Consider the following 18,025-nt stretch of genomic DNA (forward strand, 5'->3'; position numbering starts at 1 on the left):
TTGCGTTCCTTCAACGGTCGTTACCGATAAGGACCTTTGCCACGATACTTTTATATTCGGGTCTATCCAGCATGCATAGGAGACACATCTTACTCTTTAGTGAGTTTTTTTGGCACGCTGAACACAAGTTTCAATCTTGTAAGCACTAAACTCTATCAATCACGAGCATGAGATATATTCGAACTTTCCAGCGAGTTTTCCTGTATGCCGAACGTGGTCTTTAATCACTCACGCACTAAACTCCATCGTTATTCGGTCACTGTTCACCATCAAATTTCGGGTTGAAAATGACATCAACTTTCTGCAATTCGGTCTATTCACTGTCAACTACAAGCACGTCGTTTATTTTCCAACTCTTACTTCACTATCTTAGTAAACCTAATTGAACGCACAACCCCAATTCACGCTCATCCAGTCGGTCACCACCACCACCCATTATTGGCTTTCTTATATATACAGTCTCTTCATGTGGAAGTGCATTTACATTATTCAACCCTTAGTTGCAGAATATCCCCAGACGAAGGCTATTAAGCCGAAATGCATTGGGATTATCCTACATGGAATTACACTATGTAGAACATCAAGCCAAATGTACCCTGGGAATTGAAGTTCAACAGATAGGAACACAATGGATTGAGAAGTAACAAATGTAATAAACATATTGTTCTTCAAAACATGACAAACTTTTGTGTTTAAAATATACGTCTACAGGAGAAACCTTCATCAGAAGGACCTTATACCAGTGCCCGGGGGACATACCCCACGTTCATGGGGATGCACCACTACTGACACTATAAGGAGTGGCAGGTGACCTTGGGCACAGAAAACTTTCACCTACGCTGCAGCCAATGCGTTTCAACCCAAGATCCCTTGCCAGTGACCCAATTCATAGGTATGTTAGCTGCAGAGCCATTAGAGCACAATGACATTGTCACTGCAATCAACAAGAAAACATAATGGCTAAAGACTATTGTTAGACCTGGCGTGGTTTCCCCAGACTTTTTGCCTTCTGTCCTCCTATTTTGCTAACTTCAGTTGTGCTGGATTTAGGACTCTGGACCCTTTACCACTGCTAACCCGTGCTCAAGTGCACATGCTTTGGACTCAAAACATGGTAACATTGGCTTATCCACAATTGACATATTTAAGTTTCCAGTAAAGTGGGCTATATGTGCCCAAGGCCTGTGAATTAAATGCTCCTACTCTGCATGCACAACTGATCGTGCCACCCAGTTCAGGAGCCCTTTTAACATGCGTCAGGCCTGCCACTGCAGAGCTTGTGTGTGCAGTTTAAACTGCATTTTGACTTGGCACGTTAGCCTACTTGCCAGACACCAACCTTCATTTTTATTACATAATGGTCACCCGTAAGGTAGGCCATAGGCAGCCCTATGGGAAGGGTGCAGTGTGTTTAAAATGTAGGACTTTTAAGTTTTACATGTCCTGGTAATGAAAAACTGTTAAATTCGTTTTTCACTGCTGCAAGGCCTGTCTCTTCCATAGGTTAATATTGGCTTTGGCTTAAAACATCTTTTAAGTGTATTTTCCAATTGTGAAAAGATTGAGATTTGGGGCCAGATGTATGACCCTTTTTTGCGGCCGCAAACGGGATATCCTCCCGTTTGCACTCGCAAAAAAAGGGTAATGGCATGTACAAATGCTATTTTGCGAGTCACTGACTCGCAAAATAGTATTTACGACTCCCGCTATTAGCGAGTCACTATGCCATGTACAATTGTTTTTCAACCGCATTTGCGGCTGCAAAACACTCGCAATTAACCACCTTCTTTAAGTAGGTGGTAAATCACTCGCAAACGGGAAGGTGTCCCCTGGGGACCCCTTCCCCTTTGTGAATATTTGAGAAAATATTTTTAAGAGGAGGCTGTGGTCCCAGGGACCACTGCCTGCCCTTAAAAAACATGTTTCATTTTTCTTTTTTAAATGCATCCTGTTTTCCTTTAAGGAAAATGGTCTGCTTTTTTTAAAATATGACTGCTTTATATAAAAGCAGTCCCAGACATGCTGGTGGTACTTGGTGTTTGCTTCCACTTGGCGAGAGTTTTGAAATTGCTAATGCCAAGCAAGAGCAAACACAGTTGGGCACCCAGGGACATAGCATGAGCTGGCCCTGGAGGATGGGGTCCCCATGGCCATTAATGGCTTAGGGATAGGGGCGCTCTGCCCTCCTCCCCCTTTACATACACGGCCAGGAGATGGGGTCCCCAGGGCCGAAATTTACCATGCTACCCCTCCATTTTCAACACTTGGCAGGGCCCCAGGGGATTCGGTCCTCAGGGCCAGAAACAGTCCGGGAAGGGTAGCTGAATGCCACCCTCCCCCTCTCCAATTACATTCGGGACCTGGGGGATGGTGTCCTCGGGCCGAAGTCAGCCTGTGCAAGTGGGACCTGTTCCCCCGTCATCCTTTACTTTGTAGCCAGGCTCCAGCGCATAGAATCCCCAGGCTGATATCTGCCCAGGGATGGAGGCCACGCGCACCTCCCTCCCCCAGGGGCTTGAAAAAAAACATGTGTAGGAAATCATTTTCTTTTTATTATTTTGACGACGGTTTGTGGATCTTCCATGAATTTCCTGCAATTTGGTTTTTTTGAAAAACATTTTTGGGCCCAGGGGGGACCTAACCACCAGGCCTAGGGGGTCAGGTTATTCCTACCTTACCCTGTGTGTCTTTTTGTTTTTATTTAGGATTCAGGAGTGAGTCCTGAGTGCTAAGATGGTTGTCACCTCCTGGTTGAGGTGGTGGCAGTCAATCAGATCTCTCTTCACTTTTTTAAAATTAATTACTCAAGAACTACTTAACGGATTTACACCAAATTACACAAAAGACTTTCTTGACGTGTATCTGGCTTTCTGCCAAATTTTGTGTAAATCTGTTCATTGGTTTAACCTTTAGCTGTGTCTAAAATTCCTAAGGGAAAATGAATAGGGAATATGCATTAGAAGTGCATCCCTGTCGTTAGGTGTATACCCGCCCTCTATCAAACGAAGGTTTTAGAGGGCGAGGACTGGTCGATGATGAAGCATGACACCAGGTGGTGTGTGAGATCAGTCCGTCACTTTTTGTGAGATGCCTTCACTCACAATGTTTTTGTAACTGTATTAGGGTCCTTTTCACTAGGAGAGGCTTTTCTGTGGTAAACAATATGCTTTTAGGGACTGTTGGACTCGGCCCTTCTGGCAGGTTCACCCCTGAACTTTTTGCTTTTTATGGTGACCTGATGTTAGTGATTTTTGTCTTCTGCACACTTTACCACTGTGTCCCAGGGTAAAGTGCGTGCGTGTAGTGAGGTTGGCCTGCCCTCCCATAGGAATACATGGGGGAATGTATGTGTCCCTGGTAGTTCCTGATGCGTGGGGAGTGCAGGTGCGAGTTTGGTATGTGCAGACTCGTGTGATGAAATGCTGCGCGATGATGTGTGCGGCATCAATGTACCTAGTGTGGAAGTGCCATTTCTAGAAGTTGGCATTTCTGTGTGCAGTGTGAGATGAGTGCCTTGTCTGGCGATTGGCTGGCTGAGGTCATGTGATGGGCTAGGGAATCCCCAGAGTCAGGATGAGTCACCCAGTGGTGAATGGGGAGGTCAGCAGCCAGATGGGTGGGAGGAGCACACCTGGGACCTGAATAGGGCTGGGCTTTCCCCACGCAATGCTGGCTCCACCCCCTGTGGTGCGTCTGATGTCCCTGGCCTGTCCTGTGAATAGGGAGAGGGGCTGAGCAAAAAAAAGTGCTCAGGAACCAGTTGCAACTGGTCCGCCCCTTCCCTGCACCTTTGGAAACAAAGGATTTGGTGTATAAAAGAGGGGCTGTGACCCCATGAAAATGTTCTTGCATTCTGACTTGAATCTACCAGGGGTGTGCTGCTGCTGGGGCCCAGGGGAAGGCTTGCCTCCCTGGGCCCTGCCCAGCCCCTGGATGCCCTGGATGCTGGAGGACTTTCCTGGCTGGGACCTTTTTGCTTTTCCTTTGTCCCTAGGGACTGTGGGCTTTGCTTCTAGTGCCTGGTGAGTGCATCGGTGCTCATTCCCCTCACAGCTGCCCTGTTTGTCAGAGGGCAGCTGCAACGTTGGCAGAAGTTGCTTTGGGAGTCCCGGAGTGGGGCTTCCACGGCACCGTGGGTGCAGTGCCATTTACTTAGGGGCCATGGAGTTTCCAGAGCCCGTGTGGCTCCAGCGAGGGGCACAGTCATGTTAGGGCCCCAGTGGGGGTCCGGAGGGCCCTGTGGGGCCCATGCCCAGTTGGCCACAGTTGGTGATAGAGTCCCAGTGGAGAACTCTGGACATGGGATTGCCCCTACCTACAGTTTTCCACAGCTGCCCAGCAATTAGTGGGCAGCTGCAACGTTTAGGCTTGTGCACACTTTCTTTTGCTGCGTTGGCAGCCAGCCCTGACATTGGGACATAGGGCATTCAAGCCCTTTGAGAAGGCCAGTTGGCCTGGGGGCAGTTTGGTGACATTGGTAGAGCGCCAGGCTTTACCTAATTGCGTAATGTGTCTATTACTAGGAGTGTTGCCAAAAGAATGATTTAGGCCCATGGTATCTACGCTAAGGTGTTTATGCTAATGAGGTATGGGCCTAATGTGATATGCCTAATGTCATGTTATGATGTTCTGGGGAGTGCCTATTTGCTATATGTGATTTATGATTAGGATGTCAGTGTCTAATGCGGTTAGACCTATAATGTGATTTTGGTGCTAGGAAATGTAATCCATGCAGTATGTTTTACGCACCCTGTGTTATACCACTAAATGTGGTCTTTTAGGATTATGAGGTTGTTTTGCATATCATGGTTTATGCTAGGGCGATTATGTTCCCCTGTGTGAGTTATGCCCCTAATGTAGTTATACTTAGGTGGTTAGGTCTAATGCGTTAGACTAATGAGAAATTGCATAATGTGTTTATGCCCCTGTGATGGATACAGGATAGGTTTTATACCTGATTCTAGTGTGATGACGCTGAGGTCATCATTGCGCCAGTAGTTACTGGTTGTGCTCTACAGTGATAATTTGTGTTACAGTTAGTATATGTTGTACATTTACAATTGGTGATTTGTGCTAATTCTGACAGTGGTCCATGTGGCCCTGTCCCGTGTAAATAATCCCTTGTAAATATTGCCCAGTGCCAGTTGGCACAGTGTATATTGTGTGATTACTATTCTAATGTGTTATGAGAATACAAAGGCTATTTTTGATATCCTTGTGTGGAGTTCCTGTTGTAGTGTGCTTGGGGTGTTGTTGCTGTGTGCGTGCGCAAATGCTTTACACATTGCCTCCGGGATAAGCCTGACTGCTCGTGTCAACCTACCAAGGGGGTGAGCAGGGGTTATCTTTGGTGTGTAACTCCCCAGCCCTGACTAGAGTGGTGGTTTCTGCCTGGCTTTGGCGCAAGCCCTAGCCAACCAGAAATCCCATTTCTAACAGGGACACCCTTTTTTCTTGGCTCCTACGTGACAGATTGCCCCACTTGTAGGAAATGTTTTGTGTAGATTCCTCAAACTGCTCCAAAGTTATTGGCAACACAAAAATACATTTCCTTTGGAAACATGATCCTAACTGTAACTACCCAGTGGCGAACGCCGGATCATATGTATACATTGAAAAAACCATAGGTTTCAGGGACTTTATAGTCAGAAATTAGCATTTAAAAAGCCTTTGATATTCACTGAAAAAACACAGGTTTCAGGGATGTTATAGTTAGTAGTTAGCATTTAAAAAACCTTAGAAATTAACTGAAAAAATACAGGTTTTAGGGACGATCTAGTTAGAAATTAACATTTAAAAAACCTTTGATACTCACTGAAAAAAACACAGGTTTCAGGGGCGTTATAGTAAGTTGGACATTTCACTCATACAAAACCAGAGAAATTCAGCCGTTATAGTTAGTTGAGCTAACTTATAACTCACGCCCCCGCAATGCACTGCTGATGACGCCACATATTACATTACTCATGACATGGTCAGTGATATCACTGATGATATCACTCATGACATCTCAAATGACATCACTGATGACATCATCCAGAGTCTGGGCGATTTTTCAAATTTTAAAAATGTTAATTATAGATAATCAAAGGTGTATTGAACAATGAGTGGATTTATGAGTTTCTGAATGGATTTTTTACTGGGTGCATGACTGATTGTGTAAGTGAGTGATTAAACATGTCTTAGTGAATGCATGGGTGAAGGACTAATCTGTGTGAATGTCTGTATCAGTCTGTCAGTTGGTGTGTAAGTAGTTGCAGGGGTTGGTCTGTAGCTACATAAGTGTCTATATGGGTTAATGATTGGTTGTCTGAGTACCTGTATGGGTGCCTGAGTGTCTGTGTGGTGGGTGGGGGTGCGTGTGACTCCCTACATGGATGTGTGAGTGGGTGACTAACTGGGTGTATGGGCTCATGAGTGCATTTGCGTGGGGCTGTATGGATGAGTAAGTGTGCGTAAGGCTGTGTTGGTGAGTGAATGGATGTTTCAGTGGTATATGTGTGAGTAACTACATATATAAAAGGCAGTATATGTGAGTGTTGGAGTATATAAGTGACTAAATGTGAGAGTGAGTGATTGTGAGATTGGCTGTATGCATGAATGTGTGCTTGTGTCAGTGATTGTATAAGAGAGTAAGAATGTGTTAGTATCTGTATGAATAATTGAGGTGGTGTGTGTATAACTGTCAAGGGTGGGCGTAGTGGGCATAGTGGGGCTACGTGGAGCAGCGCATAGTGTGTCGCGTAGCCCCACTTCACTTTCTCACGAGGAATGCGCATGCGCGGGCATCAGCGCATGCGCATTTGCATGAAGAAGTTACCGTCAGCAAGAAGAGGGAGCCCCGGGACGCCGCGCTGAAGGTAAGAGGTTTATTTTTACTTTAACCTAATTTTAATTATTTTTAAATTAGGGCGGGCGGGAGGCGGGTGGCGGACAGCTCTGCTTCGCTACGGTGTGTGCGTAGCGCTGCTTACTTCGCCTACTTCGGAAATGGCGAAGCAGGCAGCGCTACGTGCACTCCCTAGGCGAAGTGGAGCACGACGCCCAGGGTTAATAACTGTATGATGAGTAAATGGCAGTGTGATTGATTCTTTGGGTAACTGACTAGGTGTGTGAGAAATTCTATGGGTGAGTGGTGTTCTGTGAGTGTCTGTATGGGTGTATGAGTGCATATATTAGAGGCTGTATTCAAGAGTGACTGTGTGTATGAGTGACTGTATGAGCGACTGTATGGGTAAGTGAGTAGATGTGTGTGTAGACCTATGGATCAGTGAGTGGGTATGTACTACCTGGTATTGGTGCCTTTATGGTTTCGAGCATGGTAGTCTATTTTAGAGTGGGTGTATTAAAGGTTATATTAGGGTGTGAGGAGGTGCATCAGTTATTAAGTGGATGATGTCATCAGTGATGTCATTTGAGATGTCATCATTGATGTCATCAGTGATGTCACTGACCATTCCCACTCCAGTGAGTGCAACAATAAGGAAAGTGTTGAATAGCAGAGGGATAAAATGTACTATTCCCACTCCAGTGAGTGCATCAATAGGGAAAGAGTTGGATTGCAGAGGGGTAAAATTTACTATTCTCACTTCAGTCAGTTCTAAATTAAAAACAAATAAAATATCGCCAACAAAATAAAAAAAAATGTTTTTAAAGTAAATAAAAAAATATAAATATGTTAAAATCAAAATCAAAATATATTTAACATTATGATGTTAAACACATATCCCAAATATCTACGAATAGTATATTACAATAACATTTAAAAAAATTCCAAAAAATAAATATTTTTATGTAGAAATTGTTTATAAAAAAAAACATTAATTATTACATAAATTTAGTCTATCTACCTCCTACCCTTTAACATCACACAACTCACAAGCCACATCGAAAATAAAAAACAAAATTATTTGCATAATTTGCATAATTAATTATCAAATAAACAAAGATTATTCATTAAAAAACAAATTAAGACACATAAATGTTATTAATTTCCCACCCTTTACACCTATAATCCACAAACCCACACCTAAATCTAAACTGTAAAAAAATCATTACACAATTAGAAAACTTTGTCAATTAAATAACTAAGAGTATTCAACAACTAAATATAAAGTAAGTAAAACCTATTTGCTCCCCACCCTCCACCCCTATAAACCCCAAACCCACACACAAAAAATAATTAAATAATTAGACTAATTAATCAATTAATTCATTCATTTTAATTGTCCACTAATCATAAATTAATTAAAAATAAATTACTTCCCACCCTTTACCCCTAAAACGCCCACAACCCACACCTACAATTGATTACACAATTACCATAATTAATTGTCAATTAATTAATTAACATTATTAACAAATAAGGGGCCAATTACGATGCGGTTGGAAACGGCTCCGACCGACTGCATCGGAATTGCGTGTTCGGATTCCTTTCCGACTGACCCATTTTGATGGGATCGGTTGGAAAGAAAGAGCCCGGCTGCCATTCGGAAATCCTCCATCAATCCCTCGGGTGGCTGTTTCCGTCCGAGGGATTTCCCCACCTTGAGGTGCCTGCCACCGGGTGCAGGGATGAGCTACACCTCTGCTCTTTGCAATGAGAGTATGCATTCTGTTCGGAATACATGCTCCCATTGTAAAGAATAGGATTGCAACCAAACAGGGTTTGATCGCATCCTACTTGCTCGGCTGGAACTGACGACAGGACGACGTTCGATTCCAGTTCCCAACCGATGTTGGACGGACTCCGGTTAATCCGACATTGGAATCCGCCCCTAATCATTAATATTTTTTTTAAATAATATTAATTAACAACTAATTATTAATTATTAATAATAAATCATTTCCCATCCTTTACCCCTATAATCCCCACAACCTGCACCTACAATTTATTACACAATTACCATAATTAATTGTCAATTAATTAATATTAATTAACAACTAATTATTAATTAATAATACATTATTTCCCACCCTTGACCCCTATAGGCCCCACAAACCGCACCAAACATTTACCCCCAAAAATTTAAAAGACAATTAAAATCATAACATCTCAATTAAAAAATATTAATAAGTAAATATATTCATTCATTTATTATGCTTAAATTACTTCCCACCCTAATACCCAATAAGCCAACAACCCATTACAGAACTAAAAAACGCAAAATTTGATTAAAATAAAATTAATAACTACTGAAATTTTACCACATAAATAAACAACATAAACAATACTTCACATACATTTAAAATATATACTAACATACATAACACTGATTAAAAATCTATATTTTAAACAACTATATTTTTCAAATGATAATAATGACTTCTTTAATTTTAAAATCGATATTTCTTACCTTAAAGTTTATATTCTTGACCACGATATTCTTGCTGTCGATATTTTGTTGTGACACTATATTCAAAACTCGATATTAGTGTAAGTTGACATTTCCAACTCGATATTTTGACTGAAGAGCCTAGATGAGCAGTCCTTCTTTAAAACATGCCTAAAACAAGTTCTATATGGAATGGAGAGCCAGCTGTGCCTTAATTGCAGTAAGATCCGAATCCTGGGAATGTCTCCCAAAAGAACTTTTGAGCCTTATGTACCGACAAATAGCAGATCACAAATCAGTTACAAACTGCTTTCAACTGCTGAAATGGAGCCATAAGACTTATATTTTATGTAATTGGTAAAACAGCATAGTGAATTTACTTTTTACCAATCTGTTAAGTTGTGGCATTACCTATTTGCGAATCGCAAGTAGGTATTCGCAATTTGCAATTAGCAATCAGAAAGAGCCTCGCAGTAGAACCAGGCGATGATAATAGCGATGATGAAGGCATACCACGCCTCCACAACTAAACCCTGATCTTGATGAAAACGGCGCAATAGAGGGAAGGACACCCACGGGCATATAACACCAAGAACTGTTTTGAGGTATTTTTTATAGTTTTCATTTTCCTTATTTTCAATTTTTGAAGTCATCAAATGCAATGTCATAAATAGAATACAATGATTTTTTATGATAATTTAGAGCTCATAACAGAATTTGAAAAGGATCGTTTTCACCAATATATTTCTATACAAATGTTGAACACTCAAAACATGTTTTCCTAAATGCCTTTCAAAATAAGTTGACAGAAACAGAAGTGTAAGCATCACTGTCTGCTTCTTTGTTTACTTTCATTGCACTCACTCTTCCAGTAACTGAGGTAGTTGAAGTATCCTGCACCTCAGATGTTTGTCTCTTACTGCCCCTTAAAGTACTCTTCTCATGCACCAACAAACTGCTGTGGGCCTCTCCACCCTCTTCAACAGTACCTCCCTCAGCCCTTCTATCATGTGTAGATATTGCTTCCATTAAAAAAAATATCCAAGCCTTCAGCAACATTCCCACTAAAACGTCTGAGCTCAATTTGCAGACTTGCAGGTGTACTATCTAGTAGACTTGTGTCGATATCTTATATCTATAAGACGTGGCAGGGGCAAGACAATCTACAGACCTTCTAAACCCATGAAATCTATTGCTTAACTGGCCAAGTTAATGTTATATATGAACTGTGTCCACGTGCATTAACCCATATGGTTACACCCTCTGCAAACGCACAGATTTCATAACAAATTGCCCCATGTGAATCACAAATGTGACTAAAGCTAAATTTAATGGTTGGCGTTAGTCTAGGCTTCTCCAATGAGTTGCTACTGAGCTATTGATTTCGCTCCAGCTATGCGCATGTAACTCTCCTGTGCACAGCACAGTGAACTTAGTGCCCCGTTATGATGGCGGACGGACTTCAGAGGCTTCTAAAGGTAACAACTTCCCAAGTATCATCTTCTTTGTGGTGTTGATAACTGATCAATGGTTTGCAACTTCAATTGTGATTGCAAGCCATTGACAAATACCATTGCATACCATACTGGAAACACCCCTTTCATGTCCTTTCCAAATTACGATTTGGAATGGATTGCAAAACCTATTTTGTAAGTCACAAATGATTTTCTGACTTGCCAAATTGATTTCGTAAATAGAAAAAAATATATTTTGTGGTTTCAAACCATGTGTTTTTGCAAATGGCAGGGTTTTGGAATCCAAAATGGCTTTGTACACCAGTCCCCACGTTCTGTGGCATTTTGACATTTTGAAACTTTTGTGCTACCAACCACCTTTTATACTACACTAGTGACATTTTACTACTTTTCTCTGCATTCTCTGAAGGTCTCAGGGTCAGATGAAGCAAAGGGTGGTACACTATGGCTGTGTGTTAACCTTGGTACAGTCCAGCAGTACCACACCACCCATCATGCAACAAGGATTGGTGATGGGCACTGCATTCTTTTGCCAAGGAGCCATGCCACCTGCTTCCACTAGTGTTCTGGGACATTTTCATGTCACAGTACCAGCATTCGCTGCCAGAATCTTGCACTGTAGAAAGGCCAGTGACTGTCGGATCTTATTCCGAGCAGTGTGATAGTGAAGCATGCATTGTGCTGCCTGTTCGTGTGTTCCACAACACTTCTCTGATGACAGACCACGCATGGAAGGCAAATGAGAGTCTCCTACAAGGGCTTGCCTTCGGAGAGTCCTGCTTCCACACCAAGGCAGCAGCCAATGGTTTCTCCTGTGTACACCTGATTTAAGCCCACCATTCAGTCACCTCCATTTTATGACACCCCTACCTGTACTGCAACCGCTACCACTTGGACAATCCTATAACTTTTTGACCCCTACTAGAAAGACCTCTTCAATTCTGCTACATTGATAATGATAGCTAATATTCGGTGAACAACCTTTACAACGCAACTGTTACAACGCACTACACTTACAACGAAATTTTTACAACGCAACATCCACTACAACGCATTCCATTACATAGCATGACACTACAACGCATGTTTAAAAACTACCTTTACAACGCATTCCATTACATCGCATACTACCTTTACAACGCATACCATTACAACGCAATCCAACACTTACCCTACTGTTGCACCCCCTGGAGTTAGAATAGTAATTTTTACCCCTATACTATGCGTTGTAATGGTATGCGTTGTAAAGGTAGTATGCGATGTAATGGAATGCGTTGTAAAGGTAGTTTTTAAACTTGCGTTGTAGTGTCATGCTATGTAATGGAATGCGTTGTAGTGGATGTTGCGTTGTAAAAAATGCGTTGTAAGTGCATGCGTTGTAAAAGTGTGCGTTGTAACGACATACATCCCTAATATTCACGGGCTCTTTAAAGCCATTTCGAATATGAGCAGAGCTAATGTGAAAGCACCTTTGGTAGGGTCACACATGGCGCCCCCTTACGCGCCTGTTTCACACTTTCACTAAAAAAGTGGTGGCAACCAGTTGAATGGAGTCACATCCCAACATGCTAATCCTCCCCTAATGTGCAGGGATACACAACGTCTCATGAGACCTGAGTCTACATTGACAAGCACAGCGCACTACCTCCTGTTACTTGAAAACAACCTTAAAAACACGTCCTTTACTCTCCATCCTTTCCCTGCTGGAAGCTTCCAGAACGCGGTGTAGCTTTCAGTGAGTGCCATTCATTGCCTAACAACATTGCCCTTACAAGTTTGATTTGTAGGTTTATACGCACCGGATTCTTTCCTCTGACGTGTTATTTATCAACACAGAGCATCAGCAGAGAACACAGCGCGCGAACAACAAACCCGAGCACACAGGGGGAGGTTGAATACACACTCTCGGCTCCGCGCACAGCCAGCCGGCTCAATTAGGACATAAGAGGCACTCCTAGAAGACAATGTGGGAGGAGAGGGTCGAGGATCTCTTTCCAGCTCATCCCTACCTGCAAGATAAAGGAATGGCAGCGTCACGCGGGGTCCGCCTCGACTCCGCCCCTTTCAGCAGCAGCATCAGCACCAGCGGCAGAGGTAGGGAGGAGGGAGACCCGGGCTGCGAGGATAGCTCTTCCCGCGCGGGGACTGAGTGTTCAGAGCTGATCCCGAGAGGTGAGGACTGGAGCGGGGCAGGGACAGCTGCCTCCCAGGCTGACCCCTAACCCTCGGAGCCTGAAAACTGGCCACAGCGTCACCAACTGAACAAGGTAAATAACATCAGATTTGGATATAGCCATCACCCAAGGCTGCCTTCTTTAAATTGCTCAGATGATAGAGGGTGCTGCCGATGTGTTTCTGTGGCATGTGTGTTTTGGGGTAGTTCTTTGCGTACGTGTGTGTTTCTTTGATTTTCACATCGCTCATTGGACAATGAAACGATGCTCTGATCTGCATCGCTCTGCGAAAGGACCTCCACCCAGAGCAGCCTGAGCCCTGCACACAGGATGCAGGCGGAAGCTCAAGTTCAGGTGGGCACGCCTGTGCCCATTGTGCCACTCGGGCATCAGTGTACTGCACCCCACTGTCTCTGACTCGCCCACTCCCTCTCCTTACCTAACGAGACATTTGGGCACTGCATTGTTACCCAGTGCTCCAATCTACTTGCAGACTTTTAGAGTTAAAAACACTTTTTAAAAGATATATAAGTGTTTCCTGTTCTTTCTCTTACTTGACATTTCAGTTTTTCTCTACAAGACAAGGCATCGCATACATCTCTCTGCATCATAGCTCAGGCTTAGGTTTGGGGGGACATGTTGAGAACTAAGAAACACGCTGATCCTTTCAGACAGTACTGGGACGGAGCGGGAGAAGAGAGGATACGAGCCTTTCATCTGGTCCTTAAGGAGTATGAATGGAAGGCAGCCGCTGAGCTGCGCAAACTCCAGCTCATGCATATTCATGGCTGCTGCCCGCTCACTGGCTCTGCATGTCTAACTCTTACATATTCAAGGCTGCTGCCCCCTCCCCGGCTGTACATCGCTAACTCATACAACACTCATGGCTGCTGCCCCCTCCCCGGCTGTACATCTCTAACTCATACAACACTCATGGCCCCTCCCCAAGTGTAGCATCTCCAGCTCATACATAATCATAGCTGTTACCCACTCCCCAGCTGCCACGTCTCTACCTCATACATATTCATGGCTACTATCCCCTCCTTGGCGGTCCACATCTCTAACTCATACATATTAATGGCTACTATCCCCTCCTGGCTGCCACATCTCTACCTCATACATATTCATGGCTACTATTCCCTCCTTGGCTGTCCACATCTCGAACTCATACATATTCAAGGCTACTATCCTCACCTTGGCTGCCCACATATCTAACTCATACATATTCATGGCTACTGTCCCCTCCTTGGCTGCCCACATATCTAACTCATACATATTCATGGCTACTATCCCCTCCTTGGCTTCCCACATCTCTAACTCATACATATTCATGGCTACTATCATCTCCCTGGCTGCCACATCTCTAACTCAAACATATTCATGGCTACTATCATCTCCCTGGCTGCCACATCTCTAACTCAAACATATTCATGGCTACTATCATCTCCCTGGCTGCCACATCTCTTAACTCATACATATTCATGGCTACTGTCCCCTCCTTGGCTGCCCACATCTCTAACTCATACATATTCATGGCTACTATCCTCACCCTGGCTGCCACATCTCTAACTCATACATATTCATGGCTACTATCATCTCCCTGGCTGCCACATCTCTAACTCAAACATATTCATGGCTACTATCATCTCCCTGGCTGCTACATCTCTTAACTCATACATATTCATGGCTACTGTCCCCTCCTTGGCTGCCCACATCTCTAACTCATACATATTCATGGCTACTATCCTCACCCTGGCTGCCCCATCTCTAACTCATACATATTCATGGCTACTATCATCTCCCTGGCTGCCACATCTCTAGCTCATACATATTCATGGCTACTATCCTCACCCTGGCTGCCACATCTCTAACTCATACATGTTTGGTTATCTAGCCACCAACCGCAGCTACCCTTGTGCGCTGATGCAGCGAATCAGTGCTATCATGATTGGCTGACGGCAGGCCTGGATAATCACATTCCTGCTAAATGGGGAAGGAAAGGTCGCGGGCCATCTAATCCGTGGTTTAACAACGCCCTTTCCCTAGCCAAAAAGGGTTGTAAACAGTTGGAGCGCATCTGGAGACGCACTTATGCTGTGACTGCAAAATTGGAATATCAAACAGCCCTTAAGTTATACCATAAAGATATTCGTAGAGTGCGGGTGGATTTTGTGGCCAGCAAAATTCTGGGCAGCTCCAACCCAGCCAAGACTATTTTTTCTTTACTGGGCGACATGAAGAATCCTGGCGGCAATGGGGTTTCTCAGATTGCCTCCAATCACCAATGCGATGAGCTAGCCCTACACTTTATCAATAAGGTGGAACTGATCTATCAGGGACTTCCCTGTCTGCAGAGGCGGTCCTATTAGGGGTGAGATTGTGGATGGTTGTAGTCTGGTGGTATTTCCATCCATCACGCCTTTGGAGTTTGTAGCTCTATGCTCAAAAATCAAATCTGGCTCCCCAGCAGACCCAGTGACTCCCACTCGCTTCCGTCAGCTCTATTCTTCCATCTCAGAGGTTTGCCTGGATGTGGTTAATCTGTCATTGTCTACGGCATCAGTCTCACGAGCTTGGAAACATGCTAAAGTCGTCCCTATGTTGAAAAAACCCTCCTTAGACACTGCCGAACCAGGAAACTATCGTCCCATTTCGCAGTTACCCTTTCTGGCTAAAGTGACGGAGGCGCATGTAAATTCCATCTTGGCTGGCTTTGTTGAGCAACATGCCATATTTGACTCCACTCAACACGGCTTTCGACCCCGGCACAGCACTGAATCTGCGCTTCTGGTTGTTTCGAAAACAATTAAGAGCCATTTAGATGTAGGTGATTCAGCGGCCCTGGTCCTGTTAGACTTAAGTGCCGCTTTTGATACGGTATCTCATAAAATACTCCTGAAACGTCTGCAGGATATTGGGGTCAGGGACTTGGCTTTGGCCTGGATTAAGTCATTTTTATCAGAAAGATCTTTTCAGGTCTCGGCACCTCCCTTTGCCTCACAAGAGTGTGCTCTACATCAAGGGGTACCACAGGGCTCTATACTGAGCCCATTATTATTCAACCTTGACGTCAGCCGATTGGCGGAGCAGGCTAAGGGAAGGGGGCTGTCATTGGTATCGTATGCTGATGACACCCAATTTATGATAGCCTTCTCTAAGAAATGTACCACCAATTTAAATAACTTTAGGGAAGATCTGCTGGCTATTTCTGACTGGATGGCAGTAAACTGCCTACAGCTAAACTCCTGGAAATCTGAAATCCTGCTATTCGTGAAGGATAGGGAGTTATGGACTGATTTCCATTGGCCGGACCGTTTCAAATCTGCCCAGTCCCTAGGGACACTGTAAAAAATCTTGGGATATGGTTTGACCGAGGAATGACCTTTGAGAAACAAACAAAGGCCATTGCTGGGGTTTGTTTTGGACTCCTGCGGGGTCTTAAGCCATTGCTCGTTTTTTTCCCCCTCCGGTGCGGCAGACTATCATCCAAGCGTCAGTTCTCTCTAGATTAGACTACGGCAACTGCCTTTATCTGGGAGCTACTAGGGCTAGCGTAAACCACCTCCAGAGGGTCCAGAATGCAGCAGCACGGATCCTGGTTTCACTACCCAAGCATTGCTCAGTCGCCCAGGTGCTTCCTAAACTTCATTGGCTGCCAGTGGGTAAGCGGATACAGTTTAAAGCATTGTGTATCTCACACAAGATTTTAGCAAACCAGGCTCCGCCGGGCCTTTTACATTTGTTGGAGGCTTATGTACCTGAGCGCTCACTGCGATCTGCTGAACTAACCTTGGTCTGTGCTCCTCGAGTGCGGAGGGCTAGGGCAGGGGGCCGCTCGTTTCGATACCTAGCAGCCAAATTGTGGAATTCACTTCCGACATCTATTATAATTATTTCTAACCATCTGGCTTTCCGTAAGGCTTTGAAGACTTGGCTTTTCCCCTTTTCTACCATTTAACTACTGTGACCTGCTCTCGCTCTCGTTTCTGGTTCTTGCTGCTGCGCTGGGACGCCTCGTTGCTGTGGCAGCCATGCGCATTACAAATCTCCTAATAATAATAATAATAATATTCATGGATACTATCCCCTCCCTGGCTGCCACATCTCTAACTCAAATATATTCATGGCTACTATCCTCACCCTGGCTGCCACATCTCCTAACTCATACATATTCATGGCTACTGTCCCCTCCTTGGCTGCCACATCTCCAACTTATACATATTCATGGCTACTATCCCCTCCCTGGCTGCCACATCTCTAACTCATACATATTCATGGCTGCTACCTCCTCCCCGGATGAACATCTCTAACTCATAGAACACTCATGACTGCTACCCCCTTCCAATGCTGTGCATCTCTAACTCATACAACACTCATGGCTGCTCCCCAGGTGCAGCATCTCCAACTCATACATATTCATAGCTGCTATCCACTTCCCTGCTGCCACATCTCTAACTCATACACCACTCATGACCACTACCCGCTCCCCAGGTGCGGCATCTCTACCTCCTACATATTAATTGCTGCTTCCCACTTCCCAGATAAAGCATCTCTAACTCGTACTCATTCATAGCCACTATCCACTAACTGAACACCACATCTTTAGCTCATGCATATTCATGGTCGCTACCCGCTTCCTGGGTACCACATCTCCATATCATGCATATTCATGGCTACTACCTACTCCCTGTGCACCACATCTCCTTCTGCTGCATATTCATCAGTGATACCTGCTTCCTCCGTACCACATCTCCACTATACACATGTTCATGGATGTGCTTCTTGTCACAGGCTGGGACCTAACAGCACTATACCTGCAGGTCTCTATTCCCCACTATGCCAACCCGAATGTATGACTGTACCACAAATGCCTTTACAGCGTATGTCTTACCATACATTCCTTTATCATACATTCTTAAACGCTTGCCTTTACAATGCCGGTCTTTACCACACGCATACCTTTACCCTGCAATACATTTTTTTAGGGTGGAACCTCCCCTCTTTTAAAAAAACAATTCTTAATGTAATTTTTTTCTTTGTT

The 18,025-nt window shown here is 44.1% G+C and overlaps 1 protein-coding gene across 1 annotated transcript in view; it reads left to right on the forward strand.

Moving 5' to 3' along the window:
• The first annotated feature begins 12,950 nt into the window (after positions 1-12,950).
• LOC146822007 (brain and acute leukemia cytoplasmic protein-like) overlaps positions 12,951-18,025 on the forward strand; it is a 601,945-nt gene continuing 596,870 nt past the window's right edge. Inside the window, exon 1 of the mRNA XM_085609410.1 lies at positions 12,951-13,077. The gene's annotated coding sequence lies outside the window, so the exon portion shown is untranslated. The remainder of the gene's footprint in view (positions 13,078-18,025) is intronic.

The sequence above is a fragment of the Triturus cristatus genome, chromosome 6, assembly GCF_964204655.1.
Source record: "Triturus cristatus chromosome 6, aTriCri1.1, whole genome shotgun sequence".
NCBI classification, from domain to species: domain Eukaryota; kingdom Metazoa; phylum Chordata; class Amphibia; order Caudata; family Salamandridae; genus Triturus; species Triturus cristatus.